The sequence below is a fragment of the Zalophus californianus genome, chromosome X, assembly GCF_009762305.2.
Source record: "Zalophus californianus isolate mZalCal1 chromosome X, mZalCal1.pri.v2, whole genome shotgun sequence".
NCBI lineage: Eukaryota > Metazoa > Chordata > Mammalia > Carnivora > Otariidae > Zalophus > Zalophus californianus.
Window position 1 is genome coordinate 38,372,572 of NC_045612.1, and position 16,168 is coordinate 38,388,739.

General features: G+C 39.0%; 1 protein-coding gene across 11 annotated transcripts in view; it reads right to left on the reverse strand.

Moving 5' to 3' along the window:
• TMEM164 (transmembrane protein 164) overlaps positions 1-16,168 on the reverse strand; it is a 161,527-nt gene that overhangs the window by 67,075 nt on the left and 78,284 nt on the right. The gene's annotated exons all lie outside the window — the stretch shown is intronic.

Consider the following 16,168-nt stretch of genomic DNA (forward strand, 5'->3'; position numbering starts at 1 on the left):
CCCAATTATATACCTGCACTGCCCTCTATAGACCCTGAGCACAGCCCAACAGGTAAGTGACTGGCCATATGAAAGCCAAAGGCTTTTGTTTTCACTTTATATCCACCTCCAGCCTGCCACTCAGATTTCTACTGTGTATGGGAAATGGATAATGAGCCACGAGAAAGTCCTGTGAGAGTTCCCTCATCTGTACAATGGGAACAACAGTACCCAATTTGTAGGACTGTTATAAGGAGTTAATATGTATAAAGTGCTTAGAAGAGCACGTGGTATAGAGTAAGACTCACATTCGGGTTTCATAAACAAATGGTGAAGAGTTCGCCTAAAGCTTCAAGATGTAAAGGGCGGGGAGGGGGAAAAAAGGAAATCATGTGAGAGAGTCAAACGGTGAAACAAATTCGAAGTATGAAAAGGAGTGCCATAGAGAGCAAAAGGATAAGACTGAAGGTCAGAACTGAACAGCACAACTTGGAGATGGACTCCTGTTCAGTTAGTCATACTTATAAATCTCCTTGACAGCTCAAAGCCTTGGCCATTACTATTGTCACAAATATTTTGTCAGCTTTTTTTGTTTTTGTGTAGGAGACCGAGCTAAATTAGTTTAGTTGGTAAGAAACTGGTGCAATATGGCAAATGTCACGGGTTTTATCCTCTTCCGGGTCAGTTCATGCCATTAAATTGAGTTCCACAAACATAAATCAATCCATTACTATGTGTCTAACATGGTTCCAGGTGCTGTAGGGAAAAGGTGATCAGTATAAGACATAGTATCTGCCTTCAAGAAAATAACATCTTACTGACAAGGCAAGAAATGAAATAATGAAAGGAAATGTAGTAAAATGGTGAAGAATTCAGGGTTTGGCACAAACCTACACTCAAATTCCAGATCTACCACACTGTGGCTGAGTGACTCTGGACAAGTGACTTAAAATATGTGTGTCAGTTTCCTTAATCATAAAATGGGGCTAGTAACAGTACCTCGATGAAAAGTTTGTTGAGAGAATTTAATGAGACCATGTAAACCGATCAACATAATGCTTAGGACATAGTAAGCACTCAATACATGGCAGCTACTATTATTCTTAATAAAGCAATGCAAATGAATATCACATTACTATTCATAACAACAAATGAAGCTACGAAAAATCTTCATGAGATGACTTATATTTCAATTTAATGCACTTGATTACAACCAAGAACCGAAAAGTATGGAATAGATGGCAAGTTTTATAAGTGACTGGAAAGGCAAATTCATAGAGAGGAATTCTCAAAGGGAATTATAAAATACTTTGAATTGGACAAAAATAAAAATACAACATATCAAAATGTGTCAGATGCCTATAACATAAAATTTAGAGATTAGGAAAAAACAGAATCATCTCAACTCAGTCATCCAAGCTTCTGCCATAAAAATCCAGAAAACAAAAGCAAGCTAAACCAAAAGCAAGCAGAAGGAATGAAACAATAATAGGAGCAATAATCATTAGAAGTAAAAACAAAAAACAACAGAGAAAAATCAATGGAACTGAAAGCTTGCTATTGAAAAAGTCAATACCATTGATAAACTTCCAGGAAGAATGACATGGACAAAAAGAGAGAAAAGAGGACTTACCGACATCAGGAAGGAAAGCAGGGATTTCATTACAGACCCACCCCCCACCCCCCCCCCCCGCCCAGGAACTAAAAGATAATAAGGAGAAACTCAGAAGAATTCTATGCACAGAAATTTGACAACTTAGATAAAATGGAGAATTTCCTCTAAAACCACGAGTTGCCAAAACTCCCCCAAGATGAAATTGATAACCTGAACAGTCCTTTTAAAGAAATTATATATTATATATATATATATATATATATATATATAAAACAGACTATTATTCAGCCATAAAAAAGGAAATCTTGCCATTTGCAACAACATCAATGGCCCCGAGGAAATTATGCTAAGGGAAATAAGTCATATGGAGAAAGACAAATGCCATACAATTTTGCTTACATATGGAATATAAAAACCAAAAACAAACAAACAAAAACTGAGCTCACAGATACAGAGAACAGATTGGTGGTCACCAGAAGTGGAGAGTCAGGGTAGCCGAAATGGGTGAAGGTGGTCAAAAGGCACCAACTTCCAGTTATACAATAAATAAGTGATGGGGGTGTAACATACAGCATGGTCACTATCGTTAATAATACTGTATTGGACATTTGAAAGTTGCTAAGAGAGATCTTAAAAGTTATCATCACAAAAAAATTATAACTGTGTGGTGATGGATACTAACTAGATTTATTATGATGAATGTTTCAGAATATAAATATCAAATCATAATGTTGTACACCTGAAACCAATCTGTTACATGTCAAACATATGTCATTTTAAAAAACTGAATTTGTAGTTAAAATCTTCCGAATAAGAAATCTCCAGACTCAAATGGTTTCTGTGACTAAGTCTACCAAATATTTATACAATCTTGTCCAGAAAATAAAACAGAAGGAAACATTTTGCAACTCATTTTACGAGGCTATTATCATGCAGGTAACAAACCAGACAAATACAGTACAAAAAAAAGAAAGAAAACTAAAACTAAATGAATATCCCTCATGAACACAGACACAAAACTCCTCAATAAAAATTTTAGCAAATCTAATGCAGCAATATAAAAAGAATAAGATTCTGGGGGCTCCTGGGTGGCTCAGTTGATTAAGCGTCCACATCTTGATCTCAGCTCAGGTCTTGATCTCAGGGTCATGAGTGCAAGCCCTGAATTAGGCTCCACATAATTAAAAAAAAAAAGAGGGGCAGAGCAATATGGTAGAGGAGTAGGAGACCTGGATTTCGTCTGGTCTCAGGAATTCAGCTGGAGAGGGATCAAACCATTCTGAACACCTACAAACTCAGCAGGAGATCGAAGAAAAGAATAGCAACAACCCTGTGAACAGAAAAGCAACCACTTTCTGGAAGGTAGGACGTGCGGAGAAGTGAATCCAAGGCGATAATCGGGAGGACAGACGGCGGGGTAGGTGGGGGGGGGGGGGGGGGGGGGGGGCGTCCGTCGGCCGCTTTTGGCAAGTGATAGAGCAGAGCACCAAATCGGAACTCTTAGAAGTCGGCTCCGCTGAGGGACATCACTCCAGTGGCTAAGCGAGGGGGGGGACCCTCGCGGGACAGTGTGGTCTCAGGACCCTCAGGGTCACAGAAAGACCGGGGGTGCCTGAGTGCGGCACAGCTCCCAGGTATCGGAGCGGGGAAGTCGGCTGCAGAGACGGAGCCGAGGCGTGGGCTCTCAGCTCGGGGTTGCCATAAACTGTGATCCGCGGCCCAGTCGGGCCACTGCTCCTCCAGCAGGGACCCAACAAGCGGCAGATCCGGGGAGACTCCCCTTCCTCCGCCGGGGAGGAGCAACGCGGGAGCACACCGCAGGGATCTGCTGGGTTTGGAGACTCCACACGGGGTCGGGTGCCAGAGATAGAAACGCTCGGTCACAGGCCTGGTGAGCACAGAGTGCGGCCGGAGACCTGGGAGACGGGAGTGACTGCTTTTCTCTGGGGGCGCACTGAGGAGCGGGGCCCCGAGTTCTCAGCTCCTCCGGGTGGAGATTGGGAGGCCACCATTTCACTCTCGTCCTCCAAAGCTGTACCCGGAGCTTGCAGGGAACAAAAGCTCTGGAGAGCAAACCCGAGCAGATGACTTAGACCGGACCCGGCAAGGGCGGGGCAATTCCGCCTCCGGCAAAGACATTTGGGAACCACGGCAACAGGCCCCTCCCCCAGAAGATCAGCAAGAACCGCCAGCCAAGACCAAGTTTGCCGATCAAGGAGAACGGCAGAACTCCAGCGCTAGGGGAATACTGCAGATAGAATTCATGGCTTTTTACCCATGATTCTTCAGTCTTTCAAAGTTAATTTTTTTTAACTGTCGTTTTTTTTTTGAATTTTTCTTTTTCCCTTTTCAACCAACATCTTATCAATCCCTTTTTTAAAAAAACATTTTTATTTTTCATTTTTAGAGTCATATTCTATCCCTTCATAGTAGTTACCCTTATTTTTGGCATACATATATAAGTTGTTCTCTCTTTAAAATTTTGAGATACAGTTTCTTCTAACAGATCAAAATATACCCCAAATCTCTAGTGTATGGCTTTGTTATACTCTCCTGACTGATCACATTCTCTCACTTTTTTTTCTTTCTTATTTTTTTTAAATCCTCTTCTTTTTTCCAAACAACTTATCATATCAATTCCTTTTATAGAATTTTTTATACTTTTCATCTTTACAGTCATATTCCATTCCTTCATCGTATCAACCCTTATTTTGTACATATATAAGTCTTTCTTTCTTTAAAATTTTGGGAGGCATTTTCTTCTAACAGACCAAAATACACCCAAAATCTGGTGTGTGGCACTGATCTATGCACCAGCCTGATCATATTTGATCATATTCTGTTTTTTTTGTTTTGTTCTGTTTTTGTTTGTTTTTATATTTTTCTTTTTCTTTTATTTTTTCTCTTTCTTTCCCTTTTTTTCCCCTCGTTGCAGGTCTTTTCTGATTTGTTTAGAGTATATTTTCTGGGTACGTTGTTACCCTGTTAGCATTTTGTTCTCTCATTCATCTACTCCCCTCTGGGCAAAATGACAAGACAGAAAAAAATCACCTCAACAAAAAGAACAAGAGGTAGTACCATCCACCAGGGACCTACTCAATACGGACATTACTACGATGTCGGAACTAGAGTTCAGAATCATGATTTTAAAGATACTAGCTGGGCTTGAAAAAAGCATGGACGTTATTAGAGAAACCCTTTCTGGAGAAATAAAAGAACTAAAATCTAACCAAGTAGAAATCAAAAAGGCTATTAATGAGATGCAATCAAAAATGAGGGCACTAACTGCTAGGATAAATGAGGCAGAAGAGAGAATCAACGATACAGAAGACCAAATGATGGAAAATAAAGAAGCTGAGAAAAAGAGAGAGAAACAACTACTGGATCACGAGGGCAGAATTCGAGAGATAAGCAATACCATAAGATGAAACAACATTAGAATAATTGGGATCCCAGAAGAAGAAGAAAGAGAGAGAGGGGCAGAAGGTATATTGGAGCAAATTACAGCAGAGAACTTTCCTAATGTGGGGAAGGAAACAGGCATCAAAATCCAGGAGGCACAGAGAACCCCTCTCAAAATCAATAAAAATAGGTCAACACCCCGACATCTAATAGTAAAACTTACGAGTCTCAGAGACAAAGAGAAAATCCTGAAAGCAGCTCGGGAGAAGAGATCTGTAACCTAAAATGATAGAAACATTAGATTGGCAAGAGATCTATCCACAGAAACCTGGAAGGCCAGAAAGGACTGGCATGGTATATTCAGAGCACTAAACAAGAAAACTATGCAGCCAAGAACACTATACCCAGCTAGGCTGTCACTGAAAATAGGAGAGAAAAAAAGCTTCCAGGACAAACAAAAACTAAAGGAATTTGCAAACACAAAACCAGCCCTCCAAGAAATATTGAAAGGGGTCCTCTAAGCAAAGAGAGAGCCTAAAAGCAGCATAGATCAGAAAGGAACACAGACAATATACAGTAACAGTCACCTTACAGGCAATACAATGGCACTAAATTCACATCTTTCAATAGTTACCCTGAATGTAAATGGGCTAAATGCCCCAGTCAAAAGACACAGGCTATCAGACTGGATTAAAAAACAAGACCCATCAATATGCTGTCTGCAAGAGACTCATTTTAGACCGAATGACACCCCCAGATTGAAAGTGAGGGGATGGAAAACCATTTACACTGCTAATGGACACCAAAAGAAAGCTGGGGTGGCAATCCTTATATCAGACAAATTAGATTTTAAACCAAAGACTATAATAAGAGATGAGGAAGGACACTATATCCTGCTTAAAGGGTCTATCCAACAAGAAGATCTAACAACTGTAAATATCTATGCCCCTAACATGGGAGCAGCCAATTATATAAGCCAATTAATAACAAAAGCAAAGAAACACATTGACAGCAATACAATAATAGTGGGGGACTTTAACACCCCCCTGACTGAAATGGACAGATCATCTAAGCAAAAGATCAACAAGGAAATAAAGATTTTAAATGACACACTGGACCAAATGGACTTCACAGACATATTCAGAACATTCCATCTCAAAGCAACAGAATACACATTCTTCTCTAGTGCCCATGGAACATTCTCCAGAATAGATCACATCCTAGGTCACAAATCAGGTCTCAACTGGTACCAAAAGATTGGGATCATTCCCTGCATATTTTCAGACCACAATGCTTTGAAACTAGAACTCAATCACAAGAGGAAAGTCGGAACGAACTCAAATACATGGAGGCTAAAGAGCATCCTACTAAAGAATGAATGGGTCAACCAGGAAATTAAAGAAGAATTAAAAAAATTCATGGAAACCAATGAAAATGAAAACACAACTGTTCAAAACCTTTGGGATGCAGCAAAGGCAGTTCTAAGAGGAAAGTATATAGCAATACAAGCCTTTCTCAAGAAACAAGAAAGGTCTCAAATACACAACCTAACCCTACACCTAAAGGAGCTAGAGAAAAAACAGCAAATAAAGCCTAAACCCAGCAGGAGAAGAGAAATAATAAAGATCAGAGCAGAAATCAATGAAATAGAAACCAAAAGAACAGTAGAACAGATCAACGAAACTAGGAGCTGGTTCTTTGAAAGAATTAACAAGATTGATAAACCCCTGGCCAGACTTAATCAAAAAGAAAAGAGAAATGACCCAAATCAACAAAGTCATGAATGAAAGAGGAGAGATCACAACCAACACCAAAGAAATACAAACAATTATAAGAACATATTATGAGCAACTTTATGCCAGCAAATTAGACAACCTGGAAGAAATGGATGCATTCCCAGAGATGTATCAACTACCAAAACTGAAGCAGGAAGAAACAGAAAACCTGAATAGACCTATAACCACTAAGGAAATTGAAGCAGTCATCAAAAATCTCCCAAGAAACAAAAGCTCAGGGCCAGATGGCTTCCCAGGGGAATTCTACCAAACATTTAAAGAAGAATTAATACCTATTCTTCTGAAACGGTTCCAAAAAATAGAAATGGAAGGAAAACTTCCAAACTCATTTTATGAGGCCACCATTACCTTGATCCCCAAACCAGACAAAGACCACATCAAAAAGGAGAATTACAGACCAATATCCTTGATGAACATGGATGCAAAAATTCTCACCAAAATACTAGCCAATAGGATCCAACAGTACATTAAAAGGATCATTCACCTCGACCAAGTGGGATTTATCCCTGGGCTGCAAGGTTGGTTCAGCATCCGGAAAACAATCAACGTGATACAATACCTTAACAAAAGAAAGAACAAGAATCATACGATCCTCTCAATAGATACAGAAAAAGCATTTGACAAAGTACAGCATCCTTTCTTGATCAAAACTCTTCAGAGTATAGGGATAGAGGGTACATACCTCAATATCATAAAAGCCATCTCTGAAAAACCTACAGCGAATATCATTCTCAATGGGGAAGAACCGAGAGCTTTCCCCCTAAGGTCAGGAACGAAGCAGGGATGTCCCCTATCACCACTGCAATTCAGCATAGTATTAGAAGTCCTAGCCACAGCAATCAGACAACAAAAAGAAATCAAAGGCATCTAAATCAGCAAAGAAGAAGTCAAACTCTCTCTTTGCAGATGATATGATACTTTATGTGGAAAACCCAAAAGACTCCACCCCAAAACTGCTAGAACTCATACAGGAATTCAGTAAAGTGGCAGGATATAAAATCAATGCACAGAAATCAGTGGCATTCCTATACACCAACAACAAGACAGAAGAGAGACAAATTAAGGAGTTGATCCCATTTACAATTACACCCCAAACCATAAGATACCTAGGAATAAATCTAACTAAAGAGGCAAAGGATCTGTACTCAGAAAACTATAAAATACTCATGAAAGAAATGTAGGAAGACACAAAGAAATGGAAAAATGTTCCATGCTCATGGATTGGAAGAACAAATATTGTGAAGATGTCAATGCTACCTAGAGCAATCTACACATTCAATGCAATCCCCATCAAAATACCATCCACTTTCTTCAAAGAAATGGAACAAAGAGCCCTAAAATTTGTATGGAACCAGAAAAGACCGCGAATAGCCAGAGGAATGTTGAAAAAGAAAAGCAAAGCTGGTGGCATCACAATTCCGGATTTCCAGCTCTATTACAAAGCTGTCATCATCAAGACAGTACGGTACTGGCGCAAAAACAGACACATAGATCAATGGAACAGAATAGAGAGCCCAGAAATGGACCCTCAACTCTATGGTCAACTAATCTTTGACGAAGCAGGAAAGAATGTTCAGTGGAAAAAAGACAGTCTCTTCAACAAATGGTGTTGGGGAAAATGGACAGCCACATGCAGAAGAATGAAACTGGACCATTTCCTTAAACCACACACAAAAATAGACTCCAAATGGTTGAAAGATCTAAACGTGAGACAGGAGTCCATCAAAATCCTAAAGCAGAACACAGGCAGCAACCTCTTCGACCTCAGCCACAGCAACTTCTTCCTAGAAACATCGCCAAAGGCACGGGAAGCCAGGGCAAAAATGAACTATTGGGATTTCATCAAGATAAAAAGCTTTTGCACAGCAAAAGAAACAGTCCACAAAACCAAAAGACAACCGACAGAATGGGAGAAGATATTTGCAAATGACATATCAGATAAAGGGCTAGTATCCAAAATCTATGAAGAACTTATCAAACTCAACACCCAAAGAACAAGGTTGTAAGGTCAACACATAAACATCAGTAATATTTCTACATAATAACAGTACAAAATTAGAAACCAATTTTTTAAAACATTTTATTTGAAAGAGAGAGAGAGAGCGAGCAAGCATGGGGAGGGCAGAGGGAGAGAGGGATAATCTCCAGCAGACTCTGCACTGAGTGGAGAGACTGACACAGGGCTCAGTCCCAGGACCCCGAGATCATGACCTGAGCTGAAACCAAGAGTCGGACACTTAACTGACTGAGCCACTCAGACACCCCTGGAAACCAATTTTTTTAAAAAAAAAATACTATTCATAATATCTCCCCCAAAACCAAAATAGTTAAGTATAAGTCTAAGAAAATATGTACAGAATCTATATACTGAGAACTGTAAAAAGTTCATAAAAGACATGAAAGAGAACCTAAAGAAATAGACATACCATGTTCAAAGACTGAAAGGCTTAACATAGCAAAGATGTCAATTCTCACCAAAATTATCTATAAATTCAATGTACTTCTGACCAAAATCCCAACAGGATATTTTACATACAGATAAGCTGACTCTAAAATGTATACGGAAGGGTAAAGAAAGTAGAATAGCTAAAGTAATTTTGTAAAAGGAGAAGAAAGATGAAGGAATCACATTACCAGATTTTAAGGCTTACTATAAAGCTATAGCAACCAAAATAGTACAATACTGGCCAAGAAAAGACAACAATCAATGAAACAGAATAGTCCAGAAATGGACCCAGAGTGATATAGCAATTTGATTTTTTGCAGTAGTGCAAAAGCAATTCAGTGAAGAAAAGCCATAGCCTTTTCAATAAAGGGTATTACAGTAATTTGACATAATATATAAAATAATGCATTTAACCTAAACCTCACAACTTACATAAAAGCTACATCATAAATCTAAACAGAAAATGTAGGGGCTTCCAGGTGGCTCAGTCAGTTAAGTGCCTGCCTTCAGCTCAGGTCATGATCCCAGAGTCCCAGAATAGAGCCCTGCATCAGGCTCCCTGCTCAGTGGGGAGTCTGCTTTTCCCTCTCTCTCTCTTTCTGCTTCTCCCCCTGCTCATGCTCCCTCTCAAATACATAAATACAATCTTTAAAAAAATCTTCAAAGAAAATGTAAAATTATAAAAGTTTTATAAGAAAACACAGCAGAAAATCTCTATGACCTTTAGTTAGGCAAGTAGTTCTTAAACATGACACCAAAAACACAAAACGTTCAAAAAATGATAATCTGAACTTAGTCAAAATTTAAAATTTCGCTGTGTCAGACACTTTGACAAAAATGAGCACACAAACTATAGAATGGGAGAAAACATATGCAAATAACATACCCAACAAAGGACTTTTACCCAGAGTATATAAAGAATATTCATACTCAATAATAAGAAAACAAAAACCCAATTAAAAAATGGGCTAGAAAACTTGAACAGACATTTCACCAAAAAGGATATATGGATGGCAAATAAGCACAGCGAAAGATGTTCCATATCATTAGGGAAATGCAAACTAAAACCACAATAAGATACAACTCCTCACCTGTAAGAATCACTAAAATAGAAATACTAACAATAGCAAATGTTAGAAAGACTGTAGAGAAATGGGAACTCTCATAATACATTGCTGGTGGAAATGTAAAAACAATTTGGAAAACAGTTTGGAAGCTGCTTCTAAAGTTTATAAAAAGCTTTAAAAGTTAAAAATACTCGTATCATTTGACCCAATTATCCTGCTGCTACCTATTTACCCTGGTTTAGTTAAAGCGTGTTTACACAAAAACCTTTACACGGATGTTCATAGCACCTCTGGCCAAAATCTGCAATCAGCCCAGATGCCCTTCAAGGGGTGAATGGATGAACAAATTGTGGTATAGACATACCAATAAAATGTGGTATATACATACTCATTAACAAATATATGAATGAACTCATATATACAAGAACTTGGATGACTCTTAAAGCTGTGTGAATAAAGCCAGTCTCAAAAGGTTACATACTACAGGATTCCATTTTGATGATATTCCCTAAACAATAAACCTATAGTGAAGGAGAGCTAATCAATGGTTGCCGGGCTTTAGGGATATGCTAAAAGAGTCCTGTAGGTTGAAACAAAAGGACACCAAACCATCACTCGAAGCCATATAAAGAAATAAAGATCGTGGTAAAGGTAAATACATGGGCAATTATAAAAGCTAGTATTATCTAAACAGTTTATAACTCCAACTTTTTGTTTTCTACATAATTTAAGAGATTAATATGTTTAAAAAACCACAGTATGTAAAAACTACTATTATAATTTCGGTTTGTAACTCCACATTTTGTTTTCTGCATAATTTAAGAGACTAATGCATTTGAAAATAATTACTTTATGTTTTGGGGCACACATTGCATAAAGACGTAATTTTGTGCCATCGATACCTGAAAGGCGTGGGGATGAAACTATAAGGGAGCAGCGTTTTGTATGTTATTTAAATTAAGCTCATATAAACTCAAAGTAAAATGCTATAACTTTAGGATATTAAATGTAATCCCCATGATAACAACAAAGAAAACAGTTAAAGAATATACCCAAACAGAAATGATAAGAGAATTGTTAGACTACTGAAAAATCAACCAAACACAAAAGAAGACAGTAATGCAGGAAATGAGGCACAAAAAAAATTATACAGCATATGGAAAACAATTAGCAAAATTACAGAGGTCCCTCCTTATCAGTAATTACTTTAGATGTAAATGGATTAAAACTGTCCAACTAAAGGACAGAGACTGGCTGAATGAATAAAAAACATGATCCAATTCTAGGCTGTCTACAAGGGACTCACTGTAGATTCAAAGACACAGGTTGAAAGTGAAAGGATGCAAAAAGATATTCCATGCAAATGGTAACCAAATAAAGAGCAGGGGTGGCTATACTAATATTAGGCAAAATAGACTATAAATCAGAACAGTTTATAAGAGACAGAAGATATTATTTATTAATAAAACATTCAATATCACAAAAAGATGTAACAATTATAAACATTTACATACTTAACAACAGACCATCAGCATATATAAAGCAAAAATGGACAGATTCAAAGGGAGAAATAGACAGCTCTACAGTAATAGCTGGAGACTTACACACTCCACTCTCAATAACAGACAGAACAGCAGAGAGAAGAAAAGCAAGGAAATAAAGGACCTGAACAACAGAATAAACCAACTAGATCAAACAGACATATACAGAACACTTTAACCAACAACAACAGAATTCATTCCTCTCAAGTGCCCATGGGACATTTTCTGGGATAGATCACAGGTTAGGCCATAAATTAAGTTTCAGTAGATTTAAAAAGGCAGATATCAGGCACCTGGGTTGTTCAGTCGGTTAAGCGTCTGCCTTCAGCTCAGGTCATGATCTCAGGGTCCTGGGATCGAGCCCCGCATCGGGCTCCCTGCTCAGCGGGAAGCCTGCTTCTCCCTCTCCCTCTATCCCTCCCCCTGCTCATACTCTCTCTCTCTCTAATAAATAAAATCTTTTTTTAAAAATTTAGAAAAGGTAGATATCATACAAAGTATCTGCTCTAACCACAACACTATGAGGTTAAAAATCAATAATGGAAGTAAAATGAGAAAATTCACAAATGTGTGAAAATTAAATAACACACTCTTAAACAACAAATGGATCAAAGAAGGAATCACATGGGACATTAGAAAATGAAATGCAAATCAAAATCCCAATTAGATACTATCTGACACTATTAGAATGGCTACTACAAAAAAAAAAAAAAAAAACCACCCACAGAAAATAACAAATATTGGCAAAGACGTGGAGAAATTGGAACTCTTATACACTCTTGGTGGGCATGTAAAATGGTACAGCAGCTGTGTAAAACAGTTTGGCAGTTCTTCAAAAAATTAAAAATGAAATTACCATATGATCCAGCCATTCCACTTCTGGGTATATACCCAAAAGAATTGAAAGCAGGGTCTCTAAGGAACATTTGTACACCCATTTCATAGCAGCATCATTCACAACAGTGAAGAAGTGCAAGCAACTCATAGACTGTATACCAAAAAGTCAATTTTATAGTATGGTAATTAAATTTAAAAATATATATGAAAAACAAAACACTGAACTCCCCTGGTTTCCACTTTGACAACCACAAAATAAATGGCCTGAGATTCTAAGAAGCCTTTTAAACAATGTTTCTTCACTCTAGTTCTCTACATTAAAATTTTCTTACATACAGAAAAGTATAAAAAGGGTAAGAACCTCTGTGCCCACCATCCTACTTTGGTCAATTTGAACATTACGGATTCAGCTGAAGCCCTGTGGACCCCTCCTGAACACTATCCATCCCCTCCACTCCCTAACCAGAGGAAACCTTTATTCAGAAATAGTGGGATTCCTTCCTATGATTATATAGATTTATTACATTTGTATGTATCCACAAACCATAAACATTGTTGCTTCCTGATTATCCCATGAAATAAATGATGTACTCTCTCTCTATCCTTCTGCAAATTACATTTTTCACTCGACACAGCTTTGTCATGTTGGTAGACACCAGGATCTATGCTTTCCCTTCAGCCAGAAGCTACGTTGAGATTTATTTTCCATAACGTGTATTATACAAACAATCAATCTATTGCCACTAACCAGAGTCCTTCCATTCTGACCTTCTCTTTTCCATCGGCCCTTGGCCTGAGTGAGAGTGTGCACTTTTTTTTTTAAAGATTTTATTTATCCATTTGACAGAGAAAGAGATCAGAAGCAGGGGGAGTAGGAGAGGGAGAAGCAGGCTTCCCGCCGAGCAGGGAGCCTGATGCGGGGCTCCATCCCAGGACCCCGGGATCATGACCCAAGCCGAAGGCAGACACTCAACCGACCGAGCCACCCAGGTGCCCCGAGCGTTCACTTTCTGCCCACCGTGTGAGGCTCCGCAGCACAATTCTGTCAAGACAGCAGGAAATGCAGCCAGGATCTCACATTTTTTAACTCGCATATCAGAAACCAGGACAAAAATTGCTGAACCTAGGTAGAGATCACATAAGTGTTTGGTGTGCTGCCCTGATCCTTTCTGGACGTTTGAAATTTGTTCAGGATAAGAGCTGGAAAAGAAAAAAAACAAGAAAAGAAAAACAAGTATAACAAGAAAGTTTGACTGGTTTTGCCTGTGCACAGGAAGATAGAAGACTTTAGAGACTATTAAAGATAGAATACAGGACTGATTGTAACTGGTGCTTTCCCACCTGCTTTGCTCCAGACCAAAATGTGGCACACAACTGCAGAGGCTGCAGAACTTTCTTTTCCTGTGAAGTCCAGACAGTTGGCCAAAGCCCCGATATGCAAGGCGCTCAACTAATAAACGGGGCTCCTTATCCAAAAGCAGTCTGCTTTCTGAAATTCTGCTTGTTTGAATGAAAACAGTTTTCATTCCCTGGGACCCTAATTCTAACAGCAAGGTAAGTAAGTAAGATGGTGAAGCATCAAGACAAAACTCAGGTTATATATTTTTAACATTTACTGATTAGTCTGTTAGGGTCGATGCTAAAAGATGAACACGGAGCAGCTCGTCTAATTGTTACCATCACTCAAGGAAGCAGTTACTATTCATAACATTCTTTTACCAGTGAGGAAATGGAGGCTGAGACTGTCAGCCTTGCTCAGAAGACTTAAGAGGTGGCCAAACCACAACTATATAACCTAAGCCATCTACTTTCACAGCACCATGTAAGATTCCTTTAAAACAGTATTTGTCCATCAAACCACAGGTGGAATAACAGGGTGCTGTTTAAATACGTCACATTCTATTCATTCGAATGATCAACTATCAAATACTATGCTGTCATTAGAAATCATGTGCCTTAAGGAGGGCACTTGATGGAATGAGCACTGGGTGTGATATGTAACTGATGAGTCACTACACTCTAGCTCTGAAACTAATAATATACTCTATGTTAATTAATTGATTTTAAATTAACAACAACAAAAGAGAAATCATGAGCAGAAGAATACTTAATGACCTGGGGAAACAATCATGGTATATTAACTTTGGAGAGATTACAAATCGTATCTTTGGAGATGCCTAGAATAATCCCAAATTTGGTTTTTAAAAATGGGTACGGGGGCACCTGGGTGGCTTGGTTGGTTAAGCATCTGCCTTCGGCTCAGGTCATGATCCCAGAGTCTTGGGATGGAGCCCCGCATCAGGCTCCTTGCTCGGTGGGGAGCCTGTTTCTCCCTCTCCCCTGTTTGCGCTCTCTCTCTCTCTCTGTCTCAAATAAATAAAATATTTAAAAAAATAAAAATAAATAAAAAATGGGTATGTACATGCAGAAGACTGGGAGGACATTATACCCACGTTATTACCAGAGGAATTATCAGGTACTCTCATTATCTACATGGTTGCTTTCTGTAACGTTTGATGTTTTTCTTCCAGTGATGGTAGATGACTTTTATAAAAACAAAATATTTCTATCTTTTCATTACCCACCGCACAGCACCTACGGATCTTGCCCAAACCTCATCTATTATGCTGTACTGTTTTTTTTTTTTTCTGGAATTGCTTTTGTCTGATATATAGCATCGTAGATATGCCACTTAGCTTCTGTAAGGACTGGGTGGGCTGACAAAGTAAAAAGAGGCCCCAAATGATCAGTCCCCATTCTTCTGCAGAATACTGCCTTCCATGCTTTCCCAGATGGGAAAAGTTACCTGTATCCCCAGCATTCCTTTTACCAGGAGATGATAAACATCCAAACACATGTTTAAAGCCGAGCAGCCCAAGAGGAAGAAAAAAAGAAAAAAGAAAAGAAAGAAAAGCAGTCCCCACTCCAGAAACCTTCAGAGAGATTTCCTGGAGAGGATTTGGTTGGGGCACTGAGAATACTCAGAAGATATGGGCCAGGACTGGAGCAGCCAAAGCTCCCAAAAGAGAACAAAATTGAATATGTACAAGTGAGAAGGAAGGCAGCTTCTGGTGTGTACGGAAGGAGAGGAGGCCCATGGACAACCAAAAGCAGCTTCCCCCCTCTAAGCATTAAGAAAGAATATGTATGGATGCAAGGCAGCAACCTGACGGGTTAATGGCTCTTAGGAAAGCAGGCGCCAGAACAGCATTCTGCATAAGACAAGAAACTGGTCTCCTTGCACTGCTACTTACTTACGATGGATTTCTAGGTGTCTCTCCCTTTTAAACCTGCAGCATTCATATGTAGGGCTTTCTCTCCCTTGCCAAGATCACAGTCTTAATAAAGCTGCTCGGGTCAGAGATGGTCTCCCAAACACCCTGCGCAGTGAGTCCAAAGCTAAGGCCAAAAGCAGCTACCTCCCAGGTCAAGGTGCCAAAAGGCTGCTCTTTTGGAGGTCCCAGGGCAGCCGATGTGTTGCACAC